Source organism: Sus scrofa, chromosome 18 (assembly GCF_054392235.1).
Source record: "Sus scrofa isolate SSC_HxYL_T2T_F1_AM1 chromosome 18, Sscrofa_HxYL_maternal_Yorkshire_Landrace_v2.0, whole genome shotgun sequence".
NCBI classification, from domain to species: domain Eukaryota; kingdom Metazoa; phylum Chordata; class Mammalia; order Artiodactyla; family Suidae; genus Sus; species Sus scrofa.
The window spans coordinates 9964474-9992062 of record NC_139400.1 but is presented as its reverse complement, the minus strand read 5'-3'; the positions used below and the strand labels follow the sequence as shown (position 1 = coordinate 9992062).

Genomic DNA, 27589 nt, shown 5'->3' with positions numbered 1-27589 from the left:
ATTATATGCCAACAAATTGGATAACCTAGAAGAAATGGACAAGTTTCTAGAAACATACAGCCCACCAAAACTAAATCAAGAAGAAATGATAGTTTGAATAGACCAATCACTAGAAGTGAAACAGAAGCTATAATTTTTTTTAAAAAATCCCTACAAACAAAAATCTAAGAGCCAGATGGCATCACTGGGAAATACACACAAGCATACAAAAAAAAAAAAAAAAAAAAAAAAAAAACTTATACTGATCCTTCTCAAATTATTCCAAAAGATTGAAGAATAGGAAATATTTCCAAGGTCATTCTACGAAGCCACTATCACCTTGATATTAAAATCAGAAAAAGACACTGCCAAAAAGGAAAATTATAGGCCAATATCTTTGATTAATAAAGATGCAAAAACTCTCAACAAAATCTTAGCAAACCAAATCTAATGGTATATTAAAAAATTATACACCATGGTCAAGTGGAATTTATCCCAGGGATGCAAGGATTTTTTAATATCTGCAAATCAACGTGATGTACCATATTAACAAATTGAAGAATAAAATGCATATAAAGATCTCAATAGATGCAGAAAAAAACTTTTGACAAAGTTCACTATCTATTTATGATTTAAAAAACTCTCCAGATGTAATCACAGAGGGAACATACCTCACATAAAGAAGGCTGTTTAGGGTAAGTCCACAGCTAACACCAGACTCAACAATGAAAAGCTGAGAGCAATTACTCTAAGATCAGGAATATGACAAGGATGCCCACACTCACCTCTTCTATTCAACACAGTATTGTACGTCCTAGCCACAGCAATCAGACAAGAAAAAAAAAATAAAAGGAATCCAAATTGGAAGAGAAGAGGTAAAATTGCCTTTATATTCAGAGGACACGATATTACATACAGAAAACCCTAAAGACTCCACACAAGAACTACTAGAAGTTATAAACAAATTCAGCAAGGTAGCAGGATACAAGATTAACACACAGAAACCTATTCCATTTCTTTACACTAACAGAAAGGGAAAGTAAAAAAAAAATCCCTTTTAAAAATCACAAAAAAATAAAATAAAATATTTGGGAATAAATCTGACCAAGGAGATGAAAGACTTACACACTGAAAACTATAAAACTTTGACAAAAGAAATTGAAGAGGATTCAAAGAAATGGAAAACTATCTCATGCTCCTGAATTGGAAGAATTAATATAGTTAAAATGACTGTGCTACCCAAAGCAATCTACAGAGAGTGTGACCGCAATCAACTACCCATGACATTTTTCACAGAGCTGGAATAAATAATCCTAAAATTTATAAGAAACCAGAAAAGACCCAGAATTGCCAAAGAATCCTGAGGAAAAAGAACAATGCAGGAGACAGACGTCCTCCCATATATCAGAAAATGCTACAAAGCTACAGCAATCAAAGCAGCATGGTATAGGCACAAAAACAGACAAACAGATCAATGAAACAGAATAGAGAGCTGGGAAATAATCCCAGATACGCACGGTCAATTAATCTTTGACAAATGAGGCAGGGATACACAATGGAAATATGACAGGCAGTCTCTTCAGCAGGTGGGGCTGGCACAATGGGACCACTGCATGTAAGTCAACGAAACTAGAAGACGCCCTCATACCGTACACAAAAATAAATTCAAAATGGCTTGAAGACTTACAAATAAGACATGACACCCTCAAACTCCTAGAAGAGAACATAGGCAAAACATTCTCTGACAGAAACCATACAAATGTTTTATTAGGTCCGTCCCCCAGATAATAGAAATAAAGGCAAAAACAATCAAAGGGGACCTAATCCAACATACGTGCTTTCATACAGCCGAGGAAACATAAACAAAATGTAAAGATAACCTGCAGAATGGAAGAATATATCTGCAAATAATGCGACTGACAAGGGCCACACTTCCAAAATACACACATGGCATGTATAACTCACTATCGAAGTGAGGGAGGGGAGGAAGGGATGGATTAGGAGTTTGGGATTAGCAGATACAAACTACTATATATAAAATAGTTGAAACAACAAGATGCCACTGCACAGCACAAGGAGCTATATTCAACATCTTGTAATAACCTATAATGCAAAAGATTATGAAATTGAATATGTATGTGTATGCATAACCGAATCACTTTGCTGCACACCTGAAACGAATCCATAATAAATCAATCATACTTCTGTTGAAAACAAGAATACAAAACAACAACGACGCAAGCAGGAACCATGCCTTGTCTTCTGTCAGCTCTGCTGCTTCTGGGAACTGGGTTTGCAGACTAAGGACCACAACACAAGGTGAGCCAGGGACCAGCGGTGAGAGCGGACCGCTGCCTTCATCCACCTTGCACCAAAGAGACATTCCGCGGAATCCAATGAGACAATGAAAGAACGTGTGTGTGCAAAAACAGCCTTATTTTTTCCCCCGTTTTCTTAGGACCAGGATGTGGAGATAAAGGACCCCTCCTGCACTGTTGGTGGGAAGGCAAGTTGGTGCAGCCATCGTGGAAAACAGGAGGGAGCATCCTCAAACAATTACAAGTAGAACCACCAGCTGGAGTTTCTGTTGTGGCGCAGTGGTTAGCGAATCTGACTAGGAACCCCGAGGTTGCAGGTTCGATCCCTGGCCTCGCTCAGTGGGTGAAGGATCCGGCATTGCCATGAGCTGTGGTGTAGGTTGTAGATGCAGCTCAGATCCTGCGGTTGCTGTGGCTGTGGTGTAGGCCGGCGGCTTCGGCTCCAATTCGACCCCCCACTTGGGAACCTCCATATGCTGTGGGTGCGGCCCTAGAAAGCAAAAACATACAAAAAATTTTTAAAAAGAATAACATTATTTTTTATGTCCAGCTGGTTTAGTTAGGCAAAGGTTTTATACTAAGGTGCCTTTTCCAGCTCTTTCTCAGTCTAACCTAATTCTAATAGTATAGAATTCTTTTTTTTTATTTCATTTTCCTTTCCTCCTGTTTTTCTGTTTGGATAACTATAACAATAAGAGATTAAAACAGCCCTTCCGTAACTTACCAAGGATTTCAGATACAACCTGGGACAAAGAATAGAAGCCTTTACTGCATATGGATGAATTCAAGGTCAAATGTCACTGCAATTTCTGCTTTGTAGACAGTTATTTACTGGGTAATTATTAGATAATTGTTCCCTTTCCAGAACCTTCCCTAAAAGACTGTAGGTGCATAGGGGGCAGGGCCCATAGCTCATTCCCTTGTGTGTTTTCCGTAGTGTTTGATAAACACTTTTTACAGAGCACATGTTTAAAAATACCTGCTGAAGGCATGAGCAGATAAATGAAGAAACAAGGCAGAAAGTCCCGAGATCCTGTGTGATCTGCAGAGTTAGAGTCGCCTGCATTTTTTTTTTTTTTTTTTGTCTTTTTGCCATTTCTTGGGCCGCTCCTGTGGCATAAGGAGATTCCCAGGCTAGGGGTCGAATTGGAGCTGTAGCCACCCGCCTACACCACAGCCACAGCAACGCAGGATCCGAGCCACATCTGTGACCTACACCACAGCTCCCGGCAACGCCGGATCCCTAACCCACTGAGCAAGGCCAGGGATCGAACCCGAAACCTCAGGGTTCCTAGTCGGATGCATTAACCACTGAGCCACAATGGAAATTTTCAAAGCATGATGCTCACGGTGGAGCACTGGGTCTGTCCTCACAGAGAGCTGCCCCATGGGACAGGAGGAAGTGCATGGGGTTGGCAAAAACTTAGCCAAAGGAGAAAAAAAATTTTTTAAATTTTTTATTATGGTTGATTTACAGTGTTCTATCAACGTCACCTGTACAGCAGGGACCCAGTTATACAGAAATGTACATTCTTTTTCTCATATTATCTTCCATCATGTTCCATCACAAGTGCTTGGGTAGAGTTCCCTGGGCAGCACAGCAGGATCTCATGGCTCATCCAGTCCAAACGCAATAGTTTGCATCTACTAACCCCAAACTCCCAGTCCCTCCCACTCCCTCCCCCAGTTCCTCAGCAACCACAAGTCTGTTCTCCAAAGTCCATGAGTTTGTTTCTTTTCTGTAGATAGGTTCATGTGTGCTGTGTATTAGAGTCCACATATAAGTGATATCATACAGTGTTTGTCTTTCTCTTTCTTTTTTTCTTTCTTCCATTTTTTAGGGCTGCACCCGCAGCATGTGGAGGTTCCCAGGCTAGGGGTCGAATTGGAGCTGCAGCTGCTGGCCTACACCACAGCCACAGCAACGCAGGATCCGAGCCATGTCTGCCACCTACACCACAACTCATGGCGACCTCGGATCCTTAACCTACTCAGCAAGGGCAGGAATCAAACCTGTGTCCTCATGGGTGCTAGTCAGATTCGTTAACCACTGAGCCATGATGAGCACTCCTGTCTTTCTCTTTCTGACTTACTTCACTCAGTATGAGAATCTCTAGCCCATCCATGTTGCCGCAAATGGCATTATTTTGGGTTTTTTATGGCTGAGTAGTATTCCATTGTGTATAAGAACCACATCTTCTTAATCCATTTATCTGTCCATGGACGTTTAGGTTGTTTCCATGTCTTGGCTACTGTGAAGAGTGCTACAATGAACATGGCAGTGCATGCATCTTTTGGAATGGAAGTTTTGCCTGGAGAGATGCCCAGGAGTGGGACTGCTGGGTCCTATGGTAGTTCTATATTAGTTTTCCGAAGTACCTCCATTCTGTTTTCCACAACGGTTGTACTGTGGAATTTGCATCCCCACCCACAGTGTAGGAGGGTTCCCCTTTCCAAAGGAGAAAACTTACTATAACCAGCCATGCTCCAGCTTCAGCAAGGCTCCCACCGCTGAATGGCAGGCTTCTTGAAGGCAAACTCTTCCTTGAATATTCCACATCAGAATCCTAGCCCAGTGCCTTCTCTTTCAGCCAGTCAGCTCCTGCACAGATTAGGCAAGTTTCCAAGATACTATTCCACTAAGCAGGACTTGTGGGGTTATTGGCCACGGCTGAACATTTCCCTTTCATCCACTGTTATCCATCCACCACCCTTCCAACCATCATCCACCCATCATCCATCCACCACCTTCCATCATCCTTCTAGCCATTACCCCCACCATCCTATCCACCATCTATCCATCCATCCCTCCACCCAGCCATCACCCATCTATCCATCCATCCCTCCATTCACCCAACCACCCACTCATCTATCCATCCAGCCACCCCTCTATCCGTCCCTCCATCCACTCAACCATCCACCCATCCATCCGTCCATCCACCAACTATCCATCCACACACCATCCATCCGTTCACCTCTCCATCCATTCATCGTCCATGCATCATGCACCCAACCAACCGTCTATTCATTAATCACCATCAGCACATCCATCCACCATCCATCATCCATCCATAATCTATCTATTCATCAATCCGTCATCCATCAACCACCCATCCATCCATTATTCACCTCTGTTCATCCATCTTTCCTTTAGTTCCCAAAAAGAGGTAACACTAGAGTTTTCCAGGCAAACTCTTTTTTTAAATTCAAAAACTCACTTTTATTTCCTAATTGTTTAACATAATACCACCTTTTCCAGTCTTTCCTTCTGCTCGCTCATTTATTTCTCTTTTTCTTCCCGTTTCTCTTGAAAACCCCACAGAGGAAAGGAGACAGCTGAAACTGGAGGCTTAGACAGAGCAGAAGAAAAAATTCTCTCTCCAAAGGCGCAAGGCGCCTGAGCACTTAGCTGACCTATCCACACGGCACGGCAGAGTGCCAGTCGGTGCCCATCTGTGCGCCGCACTGAATCCAATGGCTTGGTTGTCTCTCTCTGAGTTTCTCTAAGCCGTGATATCTTCAGTTGCCTTTTCTCCATGTGCCTTTATTTGTTCATTTTGTGGGTAACCTAAAATACTAAAAGAAGTGAATCCCCAGTCTATTGAAGACGTTTTCAAGGTGCTTTCAGATAATTTGACCAACGAGAGTGAGGACCCGACCGAAGCATGAATGGCATCTCTGGAAGAGCTGGAGCAGGGGCAGGACTTCAGCTTCAGATGCAGCAGCAGGGATGCTGGAGACGTTTGCTCAGTTTGGACTCCACCCCAGTTCTGCGTCACCGCAATGTGACCCCATCTCACACCTGCTTTCACTCTTCCCTGCCCACGAAAGGGACCAACACCTGCATTCTCTGCCCACCCCGCTCCCCATCTACATATTCAGAATCTACTTTCAAAGAACGCTGAATATATGGGCGCTTTCTTCCCTTTATCTGCGATGATGCAAATAGCTATTCATAGGAATTTGAAACAAATAACGAATCTGTCTGTCTGTTACGATTGTCTGGCAGCCCTCACACGGAACAGAAAAGGGAAACATCTATTCCTTAGAGCCTGGTAATTAGGACAAAGCTACAGCGTCTAGGATCTAGGGGGAGGGGAGGGGAGGGGAGGCAGGAAGGGAGGGAGATGAGATGGGAGGAGAGAAAACCAGAGTCGAATTTCAAGCCCTTGAACCCTCCCTTCACCGGGGCAGGTTCTGAGCTCCTCAGGCTGCAGGGATGGGCCCTGAATGGACTGTCAGCAGGTCCCTCAGGCTCGGAGTCTCCCCAGAAAACAGACCACAGATCCCTCAAGGGTCCCCGCTAATGACTAAGAACTGCTTCCAGGAACTTTGTCCTTCAAGCCAAAAGAAGCAGCATTTCTCGAAGAGAAAGAAAAACTAAGTTTATCTCTAAGGCGCCATCTGACGCTCTGAGAGGAGGAAAGTGGCGAGAAGGGGACGGTGGCTGCCGTTTTGGCACAGAGCAGGCCAGCTCTGTGGCTCACAAACCACGTGCTTCCGGTGTGGGGCCGCAGCACCGCCACCTGGGGTCACACGCATGCAGACCGGTCAAGTGCTCCGGCTAAGCTGGGCCCAGAGAGGACGGCCGGCCGAGCCACCCAGAGGGTTCAGGGTGTCCTCGCTCAGCCGCGAGGGCCGAGGGGCCCCTGGAGCCCACTTCCTCCACGAAGGTCATTAGGGACAAATCCCAGCAAACACCACCACCCCCCCATCAGAGGCGCAGACAAAGTGGTTTCCATGGCAACGGCTGGACAAGCGCGTTGCCGGTGTGCGGCATTCATTTAAAATATTTTCCCGCAGTCTCCTTGGACTTGGTTCTGTGAAACACAAGTGCTGGCAAGCTGTCTAATCTGCAGCAGCCTTTGAAACTCCATCCAGTGTGTGTTGAAGCTGAGCCAATTAACGTGAAGCGAATTGGGTGGATTGCGGAGAAGCTGGCAAGACTGTGTTTACCAATTAGGTTTTTTTTTATGATGCAAATGTTGCACAGCATGCAGCAGAAATAAAAGCCAGCTAAGCTGAATATGAAACTGTTAATTGCATTTTCGGAGACACAGCTACAAGGTGAAACTAATCATACAAATGATAAGTGAGTTTCACCACCTACAGTGCTTCGCTATTGCACTTGGACTTAATCTGTGTTGAAACAGCCCCGCACATCTTTGCAGGGAAGGAAAACACGGCATTTGGTGGAACCTCCCAATTTTAGAGGGAAAATCGTGCATATGTGGGAAGCGGGATAAAGGATAATTTTCACTCAATCAGATTACCACTGTTGACAAACACGGCGGCAGAGGGCAGGATGGTGCTTCTGGAAATGTCTTTTTTGCCTTAAGAGCGTAGAAAGGTGCATTTGCAAACGGACACCAGCACCTCCCGACAAGGGCGGCTTGAACTCGTGAGAGATGAAAGGTCAGGGTCATTACCCACAGTTGATGTTCCCCACGAGGAACATCAGACGCACAGGCCGTCGTCACAGCGGGGGGAAGGGGTGTCCTGAGCGCAAGCTGAGGTGCGCCTGGCAGCCAGGCTGGGCACGGGCTGGGGGGCCTCTGTCTGGATAAGGACCCGGGCCCGGGGCAAGAGGGCTCTGGGCTCAAGGTCTCCTGACGGGGCTGGGGCTGCCCGGGGCGCTCTCCAGCGACCCATCGAGGTCTGGGCAGAACCAGTTCTGGAAGGGCGTTGGGGGGGGGGTCCCATCTGGGTTAGGTGTGCTTTTAAAGGCGCCAGGGAATTTGTGTTCTTCTTCTGAGAATGAACTGCTTCATGATAAAATGCCTGGGCAGTGACGGGGACACAAGCCAGCAGCCAAGAACAGGTGAGGGGTCACGCTCTGTCCCTCGGCCGGGTCCTTGAGGGAGGCTCTCCTGGGGGTCACCAGAGTCCCCTCCTACGTGCGAGCGGCCGTGCGTGCTGAGGACGTGGCAGATGACGTGGAGACGGGTGAGTAACACCGTGCCGGGTCCTGGAAACAGGCTAAGACGGTGGATCACAAGCCTCACCGACAAAGGGGGGCCACTATGTGGGGCGAGGGATGTGCTAATTAACTTGATCTGGGGGATTTTCACCATGCGGACACACTTCAAATCATCATCCTGGGCACTTTCCTTTCCTTTCCTTTTTTCTTTTCTTTTCTTTTTTTTTTTTTTTTTTGCCTTTTCTAGGGCTGCTCCCACAGTATATGGAGGTTCCCAGGCTAGGGGTCCAATCAGAGTTGTTGCCACTGGCCTACGCCGGAGCCACAGCAACACGGGATCCGAGCCGCGTCTGCAACCTACACCACAGCTCACGGCAACACTGGATCCTTAACCTACTGAGCGAGGCCAGGGATTGAACCCGCAACCTCATGGTCCCTAGTCGGATTTGTGAACCACTGTGCCATGATGGGAACTCCTGGGCACTTTTTCTACATTGTAATGTTATCTGCCAATCACCCCCACAAATCTGAGAAAACAGGGCAGGTGGGCGGGTGGGAAGGAGGGAGTGAGGGACACAGCCCCCCGTGCCTCCAGGTAGAGGGTCAGAGGGCACCGTAACCACACATAGCAGGCCCACCCCGGCCCCTGACCCCACCATCTCTTCCAGCTGATGCACCCACAGCCCATTGCCAGCCAGCCTGACCCAAGAGCCGGAGGCAGACGCGACCCATTTGAGCCGACAGACTGCCCTTCAGAGACTCTGCTCCTTCCTGTCTTTTTTCTCACAGCCGTCACGTCGCTGTGGACCCAGGAGTTAAGTGCATTTGAGTCTCTGCTCAAGGACAAGCCTCAGGGTACGGCCCCGAGAGATGGCACCCCCCCCCACCCCCACCGCTGCTGCCAAGAGTCTAAAGATCCCACCAAAAAATCTACTAGAGCTCATCAATGAGTTTGGTAAAATGGCAGGATACAAAATTAACACACAGAAATCTCTTGCAGTTTTATATACTAACCATGAACTGTCGGAAAGAGAAATGAACAAAACAATCCCATTTCCTTCCAGTCACACCCCAAAAAGAGAATGACTGGGAAAACACCTACCCAAGGAGGTAAAAGAGCCGTGCTTGGAAAACTGTAAGTCACCGATGAACGAAACGGAAGACAGCGCCCACAGATGGCAAGATACCCTGCGTTCACGGATCGGAAGAAGTATGATGGTTCGAATGACCCTAACACCCCAGACAGTCTACAGAGTCCATGCGATCCCTGGCAAAATACCAAGGGCATTTTTCCCACAGAACCAGAGCAAAACATTTTGAAATTTGTATGGAAACACACAAGACCCAAGAGCCAAGACAGGTTTAAGAAGGAAGAACAGAGGTGGAGGGATCAGGGTCCCTGACTTAAGACCATACTACAAAGCTAGAGGGATCAAAACAGCATGGTACTTGGAAAAAAATGGATGCAGAGATAAACAGAACAAAGCAGAGCGCCCTGAACTAAACTCACACGTTCACGGTTCAATAATCTATGACAAAAAAGGCAAGAACATTTGCTCGAGAAAAGACCACCCCTTCGATAAGTGCTGTTGGGAAGACTGGACACCTCCGTGTAAGAGAATGCGATTAGAACATTTTCAAACACCGTACACATGAAAATCGACTCAAAGGAGGTGACACACCTAACGGTCAGACCAGAAACCATAAGATTACATACCGAAACGTAAGACCAGAAACCATAAAACTCCTAGAAGAAAACAGCAAGAACACTCTTTGACATAAGGTATGGCCATATTTTTTTTTTTTTGGCTCTGTCTCCCAAGGCAAGGGAAATAAAAGCAAAAATAAACACATGGGACATAATTAAACTTAAAAGCTTTTGGACAGCAAAGGAAAGGACCAGCAAACCAAAAAGACAACCTACGAAATGGGAGAAAATATTTGCAAATGATTTGACCAATAGCAGTTAATATCCCACTTATCATAAACAGCTCAAACAATTCAACTCAAATAATTCAACATCATAAAAGCCAACAACACAATTAAACATGGGCAGAAGACCTGAGCAGACAGTTTTCCAAAAAAGACATACAAACGGCCAGCAAGCACATGAGAAGATGCTCAACATCACTAATTATCAGGGAAACGGAAGTCAAATCCATGGAGAGACAGCACCTCACCACCCCCCAGAAGGGCTGGCATCAGAAAGTCTACAAATAACACATGCTGGAGGGGGTGTGGAGAAAAGGGAACCCTTGAACACTGTTGGTGGGAATATAAATTGGTGCAGCCACTGTGGACCACAGTATGGAGATTCCTCAAACAAATAAACACAGAGTTGCCATAGGCCCCAGCAATTCCACTCCTGGGCATTCGCCCAAAGAAATAGGAAAATATTAACTCCAAAAATATACGTGTACTCCAATGTTCACAGCAGTGTTATTTACAATAGCCAAGGTATGGAAGCCACCTAAGTCTCTAACGACAGAGAAATAGGTAAAGAAGATGTGGTGTATACACACAGGGGAATATTACTCAGCCATGAAAAAGAATGCAATTTGGCCATCTGCAACACCATGGATGGACTGGGAGGGTATTAAGTTCCATGAAGTTAAGTCTGAATGTGAAAGACAAATACTGCATGATATCACTTATATGCGGAATCTAAAAAATAAAACGAGTGAATAATACAAAAAGGAAACAGATGCACGGATATAGAGAAAAAACGAGTGGTAAGCCGTGGGGAGAGGGAAGGGGAGGGGCAAGATGGGGGAGGGGAGGAAGAGGGGCACACGGCTACATAGAAAAATAAATCAGCTGCAAGGACATGCTACAGCTGGGGAAGACCACCAATATTTAATAACTATGCACGGAGCCTAACCTGTAAAGACTGGGAATCACTGCCTTGTACCCCGGAAACGTACATAAATATTGTAAACCAACTATACCGCAATTGTCTTATTCTTAAGAAATGCATAAATCAGGTGAAATTAATTCACTGAAGTTAGGAAGCAGCGTACACGACCACACTCACGTGTGATATGGAAGGAAGGGCAGCGCCTGTGGACCAGCCGGAGCCGAGGCTGGAACCACGGGGCGCCCAGGATGACCTCCAGGGTCAAGGGCCACGCTGCCCCGCAGATAAGACGCTATAAGGGTCACAGACTCAAGGGACTCTTTCCTGATTCTAGGGCTGTCTGTTGTCCTAACTGTGTTTGGTCAGAAAGTAACATTGATCTGGTATCTCTTTCCCGTGTAGAAATATCTATACATCAACCAGTACTGGAAACAAACAGCACATGGGCTGGACAGGGGACACAGGAGGGGAGGGTGTGAGCCCCTCCTCTGGGTGGGAGACTGGAAGCCGGGGGTGGGGGCGGGGGGGAGGGGGGATGCACAGGGTCAGACAGATCAGGGTGGACGGCGCCCCTGACGGCAGGATGCAGCCATCTGCCTGCAGACCTGGCCACAGACTAGCTTATTTACACAGGATTGCTTTCTCTTCCTTAGCATCTTTTCTCTAAAGAATTCAAAGGATGAGAGAGGGAGCTAAACTGCGTCCGACAGGAAAGCCAGGATGTCTCGCGAGCCCCTGGTGTGGACTTGTATTTAGCAAACGACCCAAGAGCTAGGGGCACCTGCTTGGTGGGAAAGGGGCTCGGGTCTTACTTGTCTGCTTCATGGTCTCTGGAAACGACCCTCGTGGGCTGGTGCAGCTACAAGCACAGCCGGCGGGGCCTGACCGCAAAGGGAGCCGGCCGGGATGGGGGTTCCTCTGCCCCACTGACCCCTTGGCCTTGCCAGACCTTCTCCTGCAGGCTGGGCTCTGCACCTTACACCCAGCCAGTGCCCAGGGTCGCCAGGAATTCCAACTCCGTGCCAGTCCCACGACTTCTGTGCCATGCACTTCCTCCCAGGGCCCATGGCTGGGACCCCACCCCTGTCCCTCGCGGCTTGGACAAGGGGCATCCCCGAGGGCCCAGCCTGCCCCTGCTCCCCTGAACAGGTGCTGTTATCACTACGGCTCACTGCAGCTCCCTTCCTGGGCTTGGACCCGGCTCCTTGGGTGCATGGCTAGAAACAGCGAGAACGAGGGGCCCAGCGCGGCCACCTCAGCTGCATCTTGGGGGGATTTCCTGTCCTGATTGAACTGAACCTTCAACGCTGAGCAGAGTCTCACTGCAGGGGATGGGCGGCGCGGGGCGGGGGGGGGCTCTTCCAGGTGGGAGGCTTCGGTGCCAGTGAGGCTGCTGAGAGCCCCCAGAACGAGGCGGGAAATGGCTGAGGGGATGCAGGCTGGGTGGGCGAAGGGCCTCGGACTCCGTCTGTGTCCAGCAGTCACTGGGGACTTTGACCTGGTGAGAGGACGGGTCGGGACTGGATTAGAGGGATCTGGGAGGGTGGCTGGGCAGGGGGCTGCCCACGGCTGGGAGGTGGGCAGCAGCAAAGGGGCTGGAACAGACCTCAGGACCGGCTTGGAGGTAAAATCCACCTGGTGTGGTGACTTCTGATGTGGCTGGTGAGCCCGGCCACCCCCGGCCACCCGTGCTCCAAGGATCACGGCAGGCGCAGAGCCTCAGGTGGAATGAGGAGACGGCAGAGGCCGAGTCCAGGTGGAGGCCACAGAGGAGCTGCGCTTTGCTAGATTGAAAGGGCAGAAAGGCACCCCGAGCCTTTAGGAGCTGAGGGCGGGCGGGGTCCACACCCACCGTGGCGATTCCCCGCCCTGCTCCCCGACTTCGCTTCGTGCAGCCTCTGGCCTCGGCCCTCCCCTTCCTGCCCTCCACTGGTCCCAGCCTTACAAGGACTCTCCTCCAAGGACGTCTGGTCACAGGCCCCTTTCTCGCTTTGTGATCTCGTCTCTCTGCAGCCTGAAAATAACCCCTCTCCTGGGATTTTTTTTTTTTTTTTTTAGGGCCACACCTGTGGCACATGGACGTTTCCAGGCTAGAGGTCGAATCAGAGCTGCCGCTGCCGGTCTATACCACAGCCACAGCAACGCTAGATCCGAGTGGCATCTTAGACCTACACCGCAGCATGTGGCTCTTTAATCCACTGATGGAGGCCAGGGATCGAAGCCGCATCCTCGTGGATACCAGTCGGGTTCTCAACCTGCTGAGCCACAGCGGGCACTCCTCTCCTGGCATCTTTACACTCGAAATCCTCAGCTGCGTTTCCGTCCTGCTCGGTCGCTGCTTTGCCAGGCAAACACCCTCAACTCCTCTGCACCTCGCTCAAAAGCAAGTCTTCCGGCCTCTTAACCGTTCTGTGCTCTGCTCTGAGCTGCCTCCGATCCGCTGCCACACTTTGGCTTCTCAGGTTGTAAATGCCGGCATTTACTTCGTTAGAACACAGCAGGTATGAGAAAGCAATTGGATGAGAGGCAAGGCACCATAATGATAGGAAAACAGGTTCAAACGCCTTGAATAAAAACAGCAAGTGAGAGGCGTTCCCATTGCGGCTCAGCAGTAACAAACCCGACTAGGAACCATGAGGACGCGGGTTCGATCCCTGGCCTCGCTCAGTGGGTGAAGGATCCGGCGTTGCTGTGAGCTGTGACGTAGGTCGCAGACGTGGCTCCAATCCTGCATTGCTGTGGCCTAGGCCGGCAACTATAGCTCCAATGCGACCTGGGAACTTGCAGAGGCTACAGGTGCACCCCCCCCAAAAAAAACCCAGCAATTAAGAAGGGAGAGAAAGAAAGAAATCAAATAATGCCAAATAGAAGACAGTTTTCTAATTCAGGACAAGTCAATGAGAGACTCAATCAATGGTGGTGTCTAAACAACCACATGTTAAGAAAGGGCACAGCAGGCAATACTTTCCTTAAGGAAGTCGACGGAAGACACACATGTTGGTCATCCAGGCTGAGCACAGACCCGGCCTTGGCTGTAAGGTGTTGGGTCTCTGGAGCTTCACTGTCACCCAGACCAGCACCACACAGCTTGGTGCAGAGACTTGAACTCTGATGTGCTCTGTCAGCTGCAAACCCTGGCCCTGGGGAGGGTTTGCTACCCCCCAGCCTGGTCCCGGGGGACTTGGACAGGAAGCGGGTTTGGCTTCAACTCATTCAAGGTACCGCAGCCTGGAAACGCTCGCAGGCGAAATGTACACGAGCGGGCGTGAGGGTGGCCAATCAGGGCCGCCTGGGAAGCCTTCTGGTGAAACCGGAATTTCGCAAAAGTTACCATTTTTCAAATACGTGTGTCCCACACGTAACTTGCTGTTTACCTGAAATGCAGGTTAAAGACCTCTCTCCCTGTGTTTGTAACTGCTTGATCTGAGGTCAAGGGCTGAATCGTGGTCCCTCAAGTTCGAGCAGAGACGCCCTGGCCCCAAGGATCAGAAGGGGATTTATTTGGACACGGGGCCTTGAGAGAGATGATGAGGTCAACATGACACACGCAGGCGGAGGGGCCGTGAGGACACAGGGAGAAGGGCCGCCTGCAAGCTGAGGCCCCCCCGGCTGACACACCTGGATCTCGGGCTCCCAGCTCCAGAGCTTGGAAACCACAAGCTGCCTGGTCTGTGGCGGGAACGCAGCCCTGGAGATGGATGCATCTGATAACTCCAGTTCCAATAAAAGTTTATTTATAAAAACAGGGGGCCAGTTCATGGGCCGGAACTTGCCAGCCTCTGTTCTGGAGAAAAAGCAAGGCCAAACCAAGGCGATGTTGCGAGGCGCCCCGGAGGGGGTGGTCTCCGTGGTCCAGCCTCGCCCACCGGCTGCAGACCCCGCGGTCCTGGAACTCACGGCTTTGGCCTCCACTCTGGTGGGAATGGGGCACGGTAGTCTTAGTCTGCGCTGGGGGGATGCCGTGTCGGGGGGGCCCCCCGACCTTCCCCAGGTGTGCTGGCTCCTCCTGGCACCACCCAGCAGGCCCTTCGGAGCCCAGCCCTCCTCCGTCACCATCGGGTGTCCCCTCAGCCGTGCATCCCGCCCTGAACACCAGCCACATCTGCGAGGAAGAGACGCCTGGGGGTGTCTGGCTTTTATGAGCGCACAACGGCCCATGACCCGATGACAAGGCCAGGGCCTGGGGGCTTCAGACAGGAGGGCCGGTGGCCTCCCCAGTGCCCAGGCGCTTCCACAGAGCAGGTGGAAGGCCTGCAGCCCTGGGCTGAGGCATCTGCTCTGGTCTGAACGTGTGTATTTCCCACATTCGCGTTGAAGCCTCACCCCAAAGGCTGCCATGTGGGCAGGTGGAGCCTCGGGGGTGATGAGGCCATCCTGGTGGGAAGCTGTTCCCAGGGGCTCATCGCGGGCAGACTCTCATCCTCAGGCTCCTGGGACAGCTGCCTGCTCCAAGCGTCCGTGCTCTCGGCAGAGCCCAGGTTTCCGGGGATGGTTGCTGGGCTTCTCCCATTATGTGCTAACTTTTCTCTGCAGTAAAACCCGTAACACAATTTTTTTTTTCCTATTTCTGGGCTCTTGACTCAAGTGGAATTTTCCAAACTCACAGACCCTTGTGGTCCTCGGCCCGTGATCTGACCCGTGGATCAGAGTTTACTGCAGCGAAGCCAGCGGGCGTGAGGCTCTCTGAGCCGGCATCCTGTGGGCACACGTGTGTGCAACGCGAAATCGGTTACCGCGAAATACCTTGACGTTAGAAGGCAAAGCTTCGTGTCCCGATGGGTCACCAAGTCATCCCGTTTCTCCCCACCACCCCCTCTCACTCCCCACACCTGAGCACACAGACACGGGACGTGTACTCACACGCACACACAGCCTGGTGCTGGGGGCTGTGTACCTGGCAGACGCTCCCCCCGCCCCGATACCTCCAAACAGAACTCGTGCCCAGCGGCATGTTAAATGCCCCTTGAAGCTACTAGAGGGCCACTGTCAAAATGCCCACGGGCACGCCAGCCATGCCGGGAGATGATGGCGCCGATTGCCCACTGCCACCTGGCATCTTGCACCCAGGCCCTTGGGACTGGACAGAGTTGACCTAATCGCCGGATCAGTCTGGGCAAAGCAGAAGTCAGCTCCTTCCAGAAGCAAATCAATGACAAGAACAGCAGCAGCTGCACTGAACAGTCTCTCCATGGAAAGAATCACGCGGTAGCTCTGGAGTTTAAAGATTTCCAGGGAAATGGAGCCACCGGGCATCATGCGCCCAGGCCAGGACACTGCCTCTCGCCCGCAGCCATCCCAGAGCACCGAACAAGCACAGGGCAGCAGCCCTGCTCAGGCTGAAAGGCACAGGCAGGCACCAGGGTGGCCTCCGTGCTCACATCTGCCGGCTCCAGGTCAGCGAGTGTCCCAGGTGAGACTCAGAGGCAGAAGCAAAACACCGAACCAAAATAAAGGCACAGGCTTCTACAAAGGCCGTGCTGTGCAGCACGGGGCCGAGGGCAGGGCTGCGCAGAGCAGATAGCAGCCCCCTCGGGAGGGTCGGTCCGGCCTCGAGGACGCACGAACCCCGGGTGGACCCGCTCCCGGGCCGCCATCCATGTCTGGGCCTCATTTTGCCTCCAGATCCTTGTGTCGCAGGGAGCGGTCGTTACTGACAATGACCATGGGACTCGGGGCCGCCGCGCGCTCCAAAGACTCCATTGGCCGCTGCCCAGCTCAGCGCAGGTTGGGCCACTGCCAGCGGCGCGGATGGACTTGGACGGACACCGGGAGGTGGGGGACCCAAGCATTATTTAGACTTTGTGGTTTCATCCTGGGCATGTGCCCATTTAGGGAAAGTTACAGAATCCGCATCCCTGCTCTTGACCAATTTGCCAAAATACTAACGCCAGGGATTACGGAACTGACACACGCGCAAGATTCAGAAGGCGGCCGGGTCCCCTCGACCTGGCTCTTCCTGAAGCACATGTGCCGGTCAGCAGGGGACAGACGTCTGGGTGGGGCTGGATGCTCCACAGACACGCGGCGCAGGTTCTGGGGGGCTGGGCTGTGCCCTGTATCAAACAGCCCCAATGTCAGCCCAGCCTCCTTTCCATCCTTCAGCTCCCCGTCAGCTGGCCACCCCAGTCCCGGGGAGCAGGCTGGTCCAGGGGGTGTCTTCCTCTCCAGCCTGCACCCACCCAGCCCCTGGGAGCTTCACCTGCTCACAGGGCACAGGCAGGAAGCCGCCAGGACCGGACGGACCCCCCCATCCACACGCTAAGCTGGAGCCACAGCCACAGCGGCACAGGTTCCCCTGCACAGCCCTGCCAGCGGCTCCTCAACCCACCTCCTTCAGCCGTGGCCCCGTCCACCTGCCTCCAGGGGAAATGGGTGCCCTGCCTGCACCTCAGCACAGAGCTCAGGTCCACACGGGGAAGGTGGCCTCGGGCTGCCATCACGAGCACACGGGGCCCACCTGTCCCACACCAGGCAGCTGCAGGTCTGAAGCCCCAGGACCAAGACCAATGGACCGGCCCTGGAGGAAACACACAGCCGACTCAGCTCAGGCCTGGGCTGGGCAGCTGCCGTCGGCCCCCACCAGGCTGGTCTGTGTCACCGAGCCACCGAGCCCGTCTGAACGGCTCACAGTCAAGTCCGGAGAACCACAACCGCGTCCGGGAGGCATGTGAGCAACGCGGGGGGCGGAGGAAGGGCTGAGAAACCAGCCCCTCCTCTGGTTTCCACGCAAATGAAACCACTGACACCACGAGGCACTGTTGCAATAGCGGAGGAGAAGAGCCCTGGCTCTGGCTGCGCCCTGGCAGGTCACGGAGGGCAGGTGGGCGCGGCTGGCAAAGGAGGGACACAAAGAGGGTGCTGCGGAGTCTCAAACTGAGAAGCAGCGAGAAGGGCTTCTATCCCGCAGCGCCAAGGACCCACATCTAGAAAGACAGTCACATGGGACGAGGGGGACAGGAGGTAACCAGGCAAGGAAACGAGAAGCAGAACAGGGGGGCAGCCTCAAACGGAAGGGGGTGAGGGAGGGATCACGCAACGAGGAAGGAGGGATGGAGGTGAATGAAATTAACGCACAGTAATGCAAGTTCCAGAAGGAGAACTGGTCTGCACAGCAGCCTCAGAAGGAGGGCCCTGAAGTTCTGACACGCTGACGCAGGGGCATTTCTCCTGCTGGAGCCACGCATCCTGCCCCAGGGTCACCACCTGTGAGGGCCGGGCAGCGGGTGGTGGGCACACGCCCGCGGGGAGGAATCAAAATTCAGGGAAGGAGGAGTGCCCGTCACAGCTCCATGGAAACAAACCTCACTAGTGTCCATGAGGACGCAGGTTTGATCCCTGGGCTCGCCCAGTGGGTTAAGGATCTGGTGTTGCTGTGAGCTGTGGTGTCGGTTGCAGACACAGCTCAGAGCTGGTGTTGCTGTGGCTGTGGCGTAGGCTGGTGGCTTCAGCTCCGATTTGACCCATAGCCTGGGAAGCTCCGTGTGCTGCAGGTGTGGCCCTAAAAAAAAAAAAAAAAAAAAAAAAATCCGCAGGAGAACAAACACACAGCAGGAAGTGGGGAAGGCCAGTCCTCAGGTGCAGGAGGCCAGGACCCCTGGACGGGCGAGGCCCTCAGCCGCACCCACTGCAAAGACCACCTGGTTGAAAATCCGTCGACCCCTTGAAGGCAGTTGTCTTCACACCCAAATCGGAACCTCAAGCCATCAGCCCACACCAACTACCCATTAGGGAGTCAAAATGCCCAGCAAGTGGGCGGAAGAGCCACCCTGCTCAGACCTGCAGCAGAGTCTGCTTGTCCTGCCACAGCCATCCCTCTGCCTCCGGGGACAGCAAGTCCCTGGCACCTCCTGTGTCTCCCGACACCCCCGCAGCCGTGAGGACCCACTGCGAGGCCTCCCTGCTCCGGCACCACTCTTGGACCCCACGGGAAAGGGCACCTCCATCTGCACCAGGCCCCCTGAACCCCGAGCTGCCTGAGGCCTCCTGGAAGGACCCCAGTCTTGCGCCCCTATTTCCAGACAAGCTCCTAACACCCCTCATTTCCCGAAGGGTGTGAACTGGAGGAGCTTGGCACCTGCCCTCAGGCTCCACAAGGAGGAAAATGTGAGCCACTGCAGCTGGCGACCGGTGGCATCCCCACCCCCGAGGGAGCTCAGGGCGGAGACCAGGAGCGAGGCGCCCTGTGCTCTGGGGCACCTGGAAGAGCAGGTGCCCAAGGGAGGGCCCTGCGGGAGCTCAGGGAGGAAACAAAACAGGGCCCAGCGTGGTGCCCGTCAAAGGGGTGGATGCCAGGAAGCACAGACCCTCACATCCTCCCGTGGAAGCCGGTTCTCTGTAAGTCGTCTTCTGTCACGCCGGTTAAAGGTACCCCGCTGGCTCCTACCCCCCGCCTTTGCTGCCAAAACTCAGGGATGCTCGCGTCCCCCTCGCCGCCTCCGAGCAGTTTCTCGCGGCCCCCTGGGGTGCTGTCTCCCGGGCTTAGGGCCTAATTTCACCCCAAATCGAACCAAACGCACAACTTTCAGGTGTATTTTTTTTTTTTAAGGCAACAACATGCAGAGAGGAAACATAAATGAATAAGAAGAATCACAATACCGTGTTGGATCGAAAGAGACAGTTTCGTCAGCAGAAGCAACACCCAACTGGGGTTACGGCTGAAGGAAGGAGCAGAGAGCACGCCCGAGAACCGGGTCGGGGCGGGATTGCCAAGCAGTTACTTTTTTTTTTTTTTTGGCCTTTTTTTTTAAGGTCAGCATCTGCAGCATATGGAGGTTTCAATGCTAGGGGTCTAATCCGAGCTGTAGCCGCCAGCCTACACCACAGCCACAGCAGGATCCAAGCCGAGTCTGTGACCTACACCACAGCTCACAGCAACGCGGGATCCTGAACCCACTGAGCGAGGCCAGGGATCGAACCTGCAACCTCATGGTTCCTAGTCGGATTCGTTTCTGCTGTGCCACGACGGGAACTCCCCATCAAGCAGTTACTTTTAAAGGTAGAAGCTTATGGGCAGAGACTCCCCCAGATAGGCACACTGTGTAGACGGCGCAGACAGAGGCCTGTGAAGGAACCCCCGAAAGCCGAGGAAACGGGACGCAGGCTGCCCGCCAGGTGTGACGTGTCCTTGTGGAAATGGGGCTTCCGGCCGGACGCAGGGAAGACAGCCCATGAAGGCAGAGCAGCCAGTGGCACACCCCAACACCAGGGACCCCCATAGGGAACCCCCACATTGGAGGAAACCCCAACACCAGGGACCCCTATAGGGGACCCCCCACTGGGAACCCCCACACCAGTAAACCCCCACACCAGGGAACCCCCACACTGGACCCCACACTGGTAACCCTGACATTGGAGGGAACCCCAACACCAGGGACCCCCACAGGGGACCCTCCACCAGGAACCCCCACACTGGGGAATCCCCACACCAGGGGACCCCCACACCAGGGACCCCCACACTGGAGGGGACCCCACACTGGGAACCCCCACACTGGGGAACCCCCACACCAGGGACCCCCACCCTGGAGGGAACCCCACACCGAGAACCTCCACATTGGAGGAAACCCCAACACCAGGGACCCCCTACAGGGGACCCCACACCGGGAACCCCCACAACGGGGAACCTCCACACTGGGAACCCCTACATTGGCGGGAACCCCAACACCAGGGGCCCCCACACTGGGGAGCCCACACACTGGGGAGCCCCCACACCAGGGAACCATACCGGGGGAACCCCCAGGACGGCCACGGCACCTGGAGCCATGAGAGGCAGGGAGGGGCCTCCCTGGAGCCTGCAGAGAGCCGGGCCTCCTCGCCTCCCTCGGGCTTCCGTGCCCTGGGGCCGTCGTATCTGTTGCTTTAAGCCACCAGCTCGTGCTGGGTTCGGGCGAGGGAGTCCCCGGCCAGCAGGTTCTGAGCCTGCTGCCCCCGGCTTCCTCCGGGCCCAGGCGCGCTGTCCAGGAGGCTTTCCTTCGTCTCTGGTGGTTTAGTTGGACCCAGAAGACAAGGGTCCTGTTAAGGCCACCACGGAATGTGCCACGTTTGCTGAAGCCCCAGATCTGCACGCCGGGGTGGGGGCTGCGAGAACCACACAGCCGGCGCCCAGGACCACTGCTTCCTTTCAGAGCATCCTCGTCTGCCCGGCTTTTCTACCATGTGCAAGCAGCGCCAACCCTTTGTTCGGGAAGATTCTGTGCCCTGGCAGCCGCCTGGACCCTGCAGGGACACAAACACCAAGGCCAGGGCAGTGACATTTACTGGACACCTTTCTGAATGTCTCAGAGGCCCCCAGGTGGACGCCTGGGCTTTATTGTGTTTCCCAGAAAGGACAGGTCTCTCCAGAGGGTAGAGCAGCAAACAGTAAAGCCACAGAAAAGCCCTCGATTCCAATAACACACTCACGTCGAACCAGCGTGACTGCACCAAACGCCATCGCTTTGTGAGAAAATTTTGTCCACAAATGAGAGTGTGAAAAAAGCCCTTTAAGCTGCTTTATGTTTGTTTTTTAAATGAAAAATTATAACAGCAAATGCATAGTAAGGATTGGGAGATTCGTTCTTTTGCTAACTTTAGAAAAAAAAAAACAAAAAAAAAACAAGCAAAGGGCAGGCCAAGGGTATTTTGTAGGAATGGTGTTCTCACACTTTCCCAAAGGTATCTGAATCTTCAATGGATGTTATTACTGATTTGTTTTAGAAAAAGAAAGAAAAGCAAAGAGGTTAGAGCCGCTAATAATGTGCCAGACACAGTCGGGAAACACGGGGCACACGTGCAGAAGGGAGAGGTGGGCGCTGGGCACAGCAGGAAGTCTAACCTGGCTGATCACTGTCGCAGCAAAACTACACAAGCCCAGGGAGTTCCCGTCGTGGCGCAGTGGTTAATGAATCCGACTAGGAACCATGAGGTTGTGGGTTCAATCCCTGCTCTTGTTCAGTGGGTTAAGGATCTGGTGTTGCCGTGAGCTGTGGTGTAGGTCGCAGATGTGGTTCGGATCCTGTGTTGCTGTGGCTCTGGCGTAGGCCAGTGGCTACAGCTCCAATTCGACCCCTAGCCTGGGAACCTCCATATGCCACAGAAGTGGTCTTAGAAAAAGCAAAAAAAAAAAAAAAACCTACACAAGCCCAGGCCAGGGGGGCGGGGGGTCCTGCATAGCTGGAGGCCCCGACCCCGTGGAAACCTTTCACGGTTCCTGTCTTCCTGTTTCTTGCTCCTGATCAGGGGTCCCCTCAGCAGCTGTGCTGGCTGCGTTCTCTGTTTGGGGGTCCTCCTTGCTACCCCTGAAGCAGGAAATAATCCTGGCTGGAGAGCAGAGGCTGGCGGGGCGGCCTGGCCGGGGGTCTGCGGGCTCAGAGGGACCCGGAGGGGCCTGGCACGCAGTGTGTGTCACCAGCCCGCCCTCTGTGCACTTGCAGAGAAAGTGGCCCCCATGGGACACACCCCGAACTCAGGCAGGAAGGCCCATCTCATATTTATTCAAACGATGAGGCTGCATAACAGGTGAGTATTCTCAGCCCCCAAGAGGACACCCCCGGGCACACGCATAAACCTGTGTAGTGTGTAGTGCCCTTATTTATATACTGTAAAATATTTTTCAAACAAGGCCTTGAAGGGTCTGGGCTTATACGATGTCACCGAAATGATCCTTCCAGAACGCGTCTGGACACAGAGCCAGACACGAGCTCTCGGACGAGGGCCTCCCTGACCCGCAAGACCTGGCTCCCGAAGCATCAGGAATGCAGCCGACATGGGCGCGAGCGACTCAAAAGGCAGTGTTGTGGGGTCCCCAGGTGCGGGGTCACCTCGAGCTTAATTTGAGGAGCCAGAATTATGTCTAGAGGGAAACAGTAAAAGGTTTCAAAAGTTTCGACACGGGGGAGATATTCTGGAATAGTAGCAAATCGGGTAACAGATCAGTGGCGTGGCATCTGCCCGTGTGTGCATGCATGTGTGTGCACATGTGCGTGTGCATGTATGTGTGCGTGAGTGTGCGTGTGTCAGAAGTAAACACATCCAGAGGAGAGCAAAGGCAAATCAAATCAAAGGAAGAAAGGACAGGCTGAACTTGTTTGCAGAACAGAGTCTGACGCACAGACTTTGAAATCCTCTGGCTTCCAAAGGAGACAGGTTGGGGGGGTGGGGGGATGCGCTGGGGGGATGCGCTGGGGGTGCGGGATGGAAAGCCTATAAAATTGGATTGTGATGATCATTATACAACTATAAATGTAAATTCATTGAGTAATAAAAATTTATTTAAAAAAAATTAAAGGAAGAAAGCCCACAATCGATAACGGAGAAGAGGCGAGTGTCGGAGCAGAGAAGACAGGTTATAAAGGATTGATTCGCATGTACAAAGCCCCTCCGGGCACATTGGCACTTCTTTTGCGCCAGAATGAGTTGGATGCTGGGAGGCTTGGATTAGGTAGATTTAGGATAAAGGGCAGGTGATGCTGGGCGGAAACTCTGTACAACTGTCAACACGACAAGGCTCCAAATGTGCTTTGATGAAAATCCGCAGCCCCCTGGGAGGCCCTGGCCAGACAGCTGGCGCTGACCACAAGCTCCAGTGGCACTATTTCCTGTGGCTTTCGTGGCTTTTCCTGTAGTCGAACCACAACTTACTGCCCCTAAGCTTAGTGTTACCTTGATACTAAATCTGGACAAGCAAAATACGAGAACAAAAAATCAGTGGTTTTCGCGTCTCCAAAGATATTAGCAACGGGATCCAACAAAGGAAAATCAATAAAACCTCATACCCAAAAAAGGGTCTCTGCCAGAAACGCAAAAATGCTTCCACAGCAGGAGGTCCATTGGGGTTATTTGCTAAGAGATCAAAGGGAGAAAAACCCAGTGACATCTCAGAGGTTCAAGAATAAGTGCTTCATCCATTCAAATGTTTAAACATTTTAAGAAACTAGGAATACAATTTTTTTTAATTCAATAAAAGTCTTCCACTGCAATCATTCAGCAAACACCATCCTCTTTTTTTTTTTTTTTTTTTTTTTTTTTTTGTCTTTTTGCCATTTCTTGGGCCACTCCCACGGCATATGGAGGTTCCCAGGCTAGGGGTCTAATCAGAGCTGTAGCCACTGACCTACGCCAGAGCCACAGCAACGTGGGATCCGAGTCACGTCTGCAACCTACACCACAGCTCACGGCAATGCTGGATCCTTCACCCACGGAGCAAGGCCAGGGATCGAACCCACAACCTCATGGTTCCTAGTCGGATTTGTGAACCACTGCGCCATGACGGGAACTCCAGCAAACACCATCCTGGGCAAAATGAAATATTGAAAAAGTTCCTCTTCGAGTCTGGGTAAGATGCTACCCACCACCACTATACAGAGGAGCCTACATAATGTAAAAAAGTGGAAAAAAATGACAAAACAGGAAAGGAGGAAAACAAATATTCATAGTTGTAAATGATACATTTGTCTCGAAAAACACTAAGAGAATCTGTAATCAAACAATCGTAACTAATGTGAGATTCCTTTCAAGGATGAAAGACATAAAACCATGTGCCTACACACTAGCAACAACCAACTATGAAATAATTTTACCTTATTTTCAGCTGAACTGGTGTTTTGTTTCCAGCTGTATCTGAGACACACAGAAAGAGACATGCCCAAGGTTAGGGTGTGGGTGATAATCTGATACGTGTGTACGCTGTGAAGGATGACCACAGTGAGCTTAGTCAACAGGTCCGTCATCTCATACTGCATGCACGTGTGTGTGTGTGTATGTGTGTGTGTGTGTGCGCGCGCACACGTGCATGTGGTGGGGACACGTAAGATCCACTCTCAGCAACTTGCAAGTATGTAACATGATGCTCTCAACTGCAGCCACCATGCTGGCATCAGGCCTCCAGCACTTACTCATCACCCAACTGAAAATCCTGTGCCTGAGGACCAACATCCCCCCACGCACCTCCCGACCCTGGTAAACATCAAGCCAAGGACAGGCTTTGTTTTTAGATCCCACCTGGAAGAGACAGGACACAGTGTTTGCCTTTCTCTGCCTGATTTATTTCACTGAGCACAGTACCCTCACTGAGCACAGTACCCTCATTTAGCACAGTACCCTCACTTGGCACAGTACCCTCACTGAGCACAGTACCCTCACTTGGCACAGTACCCGCACTGAGCACAGTACCCTCACTTGGCACAGTACCCCTACGTAGCACAGTGCCCTCACTGAGCACAGCACCCTCACTGAGCACAGTACCTCAAGCCTCATCATATTGCAAATGGCAGGGTTTCCTTCTTTTCACAGCTGAGTTTATCCCATGCACATATACAAAGGAGACGATTATAAGGAGGAATACTGAGAAACTTGAGAAGATTAATTTTCCAATCCTATGCATTAAAAAAGTACAATATAAAAAGGTAAAAGATAAGCTATAGCTTTCTCTTTGGAATATATACAAGGTGCTGACAAAGAATCAGTATCCAAATGTGATATTGCAGATTATATAATAAAATACTACACTATGGGTGACACATAGGGTATATAAAATACATAATATTTGTACGCAAATAAGTATACAGTGATTATGGTTAACCCTTGGGCAGCATGGGTTTGAACTGCATGGGTCCATCTATGCATGGGTTTTTTCAGTGGTAAATACAGCAGGACTGTGGGTAGTGTGAGCATGGACGTGGAACCACAGGTCCAATGGGCAGACTATGAAGTTACACGTGGGTTTTTCCCATGCGAGGGGCAAACCCCCACACTGTTCAAGGGTCAACCGTGACTGTTTACGTAACAAGTAAAACATAGATACTATTTCCAATGCTCATATAAGCTACGATGCATTGTAAATACTACATATATATACTACGTCTAAGACTAAATATACACGTGTATATTCCCAGTTCTGGGCCCCCACAGGCCTCACGTAGGGGAGAGAAAGGCTGGGAAGTAGGTGCAAAGGGCAGAGCTGGGCTCAGTGAAGACAGATGTGACCACAGGGGGACTCCTGCCCCCCCCCACCCCCGCTCCTTACCGCCACGTCACAGGCCTGTGGCGCACTAACCGGAACCATGGGTAAAAGACTTGCAGACCCAACCTCATTTAAGAAGAAGTCTCCAGGGAAACCCAGAGGAAGCAGAGGAGACAAAACAAAGACACTAGAAAGACATCAGAGCCTGCAGCAGTGCCGATGTCACAGCTGGTCCCTCGGAAGGCCTATCTGCCTCGGGGCCACCTGCCCCACACAGCATGCCTGGCTTTCAACAAAAAATTCAATTATGAAAGCATGTGAAAAGGCAAACAAAACGAGACAAACAAACAAAAATCACCATCTGAGGAGACAAAGCGAGATCAGAACCAGGTTCTGAGCCAGTGAAGACAGAGGCTGGGGGTTATCAGGCCAGGAATTTGAAATAATTATGACGCATATGCTAAGACCGCTAATGGACAAAGTGGACGGCAGATGGCAATGGTGTAAACAGAGCGATGGAAACTCTGAGAAAGTACCAAAAAGAAATGCTAGAAATCAGAATGATGAAGCCCAGACCAGACAAGGCTGAGGGGAGAGGCAGAGAAACCCCAAAACTGCTCTGCAGAGAGAAGGGGGGGTAGCCTACAAAAGACACCCCTGTGTGGCAGGAAAAGCAGAGGAGGAGAGAGAGACAAGGAGCAAAGGGAACCACAGAAGCCCTAACAGCCGAGAAACTTCCAAACGAGGGCCGGACATGAACCGCAGGTCCGGGAAGTTCAGAGAGAGCACCAGGCCGGATCAGATGCCACAGAGCCTGTGCCAAGGCACCTCGGGTGTTCAGACAGCAGAACGTCCAAGAGGAAATCCTGAAGGAGCCACAGGAAAAAGCAGCGACAGACAGCCAGGACCCACCTACCCCACTGACTGGGTTTCAGGAACCACACGAGCAAGAAGCGGGTGGGATTCAACATGCAAAGGGTTAAAGAAGCAACGCGCGCGCGCGCACACACACACACACACACACACACACACACACACACGTGCACACACTGAGCAGCTGCTACCCTTCACAAGAAGGACAAAGGGAGACGTCCTCAGAGGCCATGAGTCAACAGCTCGTCTGCCTTGAAAGAAACGTGAAAAAGAAGTTTCTAGAGGAAGGCAGAGATGCAGATGAGAACCTGGAATCTCAGGAAAGGATGCAAACATCCCCCGAAACGACTCCAGGCTGGGGCGGGGGTGGGAACAAAGGCCCCGGGCTTGGGGGGGCGGTGCTTATGTTCAGTGTTAGGGGAAGGCCAGCAAGGCAGCCAGGGAGGAGGAAATGGACCACCTTGTTATCGGGGGACCTCGAAGGTAAGAATAAAAACACATCACCCTTCTACAAATCTCGGACTGCTTCTCCCCAGGTAGTCCTTAATTCTATGAATTAAAAAGAAACAACTGCAAGCTGCAAAGAGTCCATATTTCTTCTCCTGGAAAACCTCTGGCCAGAGACCGGGTGCTCGGGTCTGGAAAAGGAGCCAAGCCTGCACATCAGCCTCAGCCCTTCCTCTGACATGAGACACCTGCCTTCCTAC

At 51.7% G+C, this 27589-nt stretch overlaps 1 protein-coding gene and 1 long non-coding RNA gene across 9 annotated transcripts in view; both read right to left on the bottom strand.

The window, feature by feature from the left end:
• Positions 1-27589, bottom strand: part of PTPRN2 (protein tyrosine phosphatase receptor type N2) — a 669120-nt gene that overhangs the window by 336922 nt on the left and 304609 nt on the right. The window lies entirely within an intron of this gene.
• Positions 8425-24327, bottom strand: LOC146394851 (uncharacterized). The gene is made up of 3 exons (XR_014833412.1): positions 24043-24327; positions 15244-15517; positions 8425-13357 (listed from the first exon to the last, which is right to left on the bottom strand). It is a non-coding gene; the product is annotated as an uncharacterized LOC146394851 (long non-coding RNA).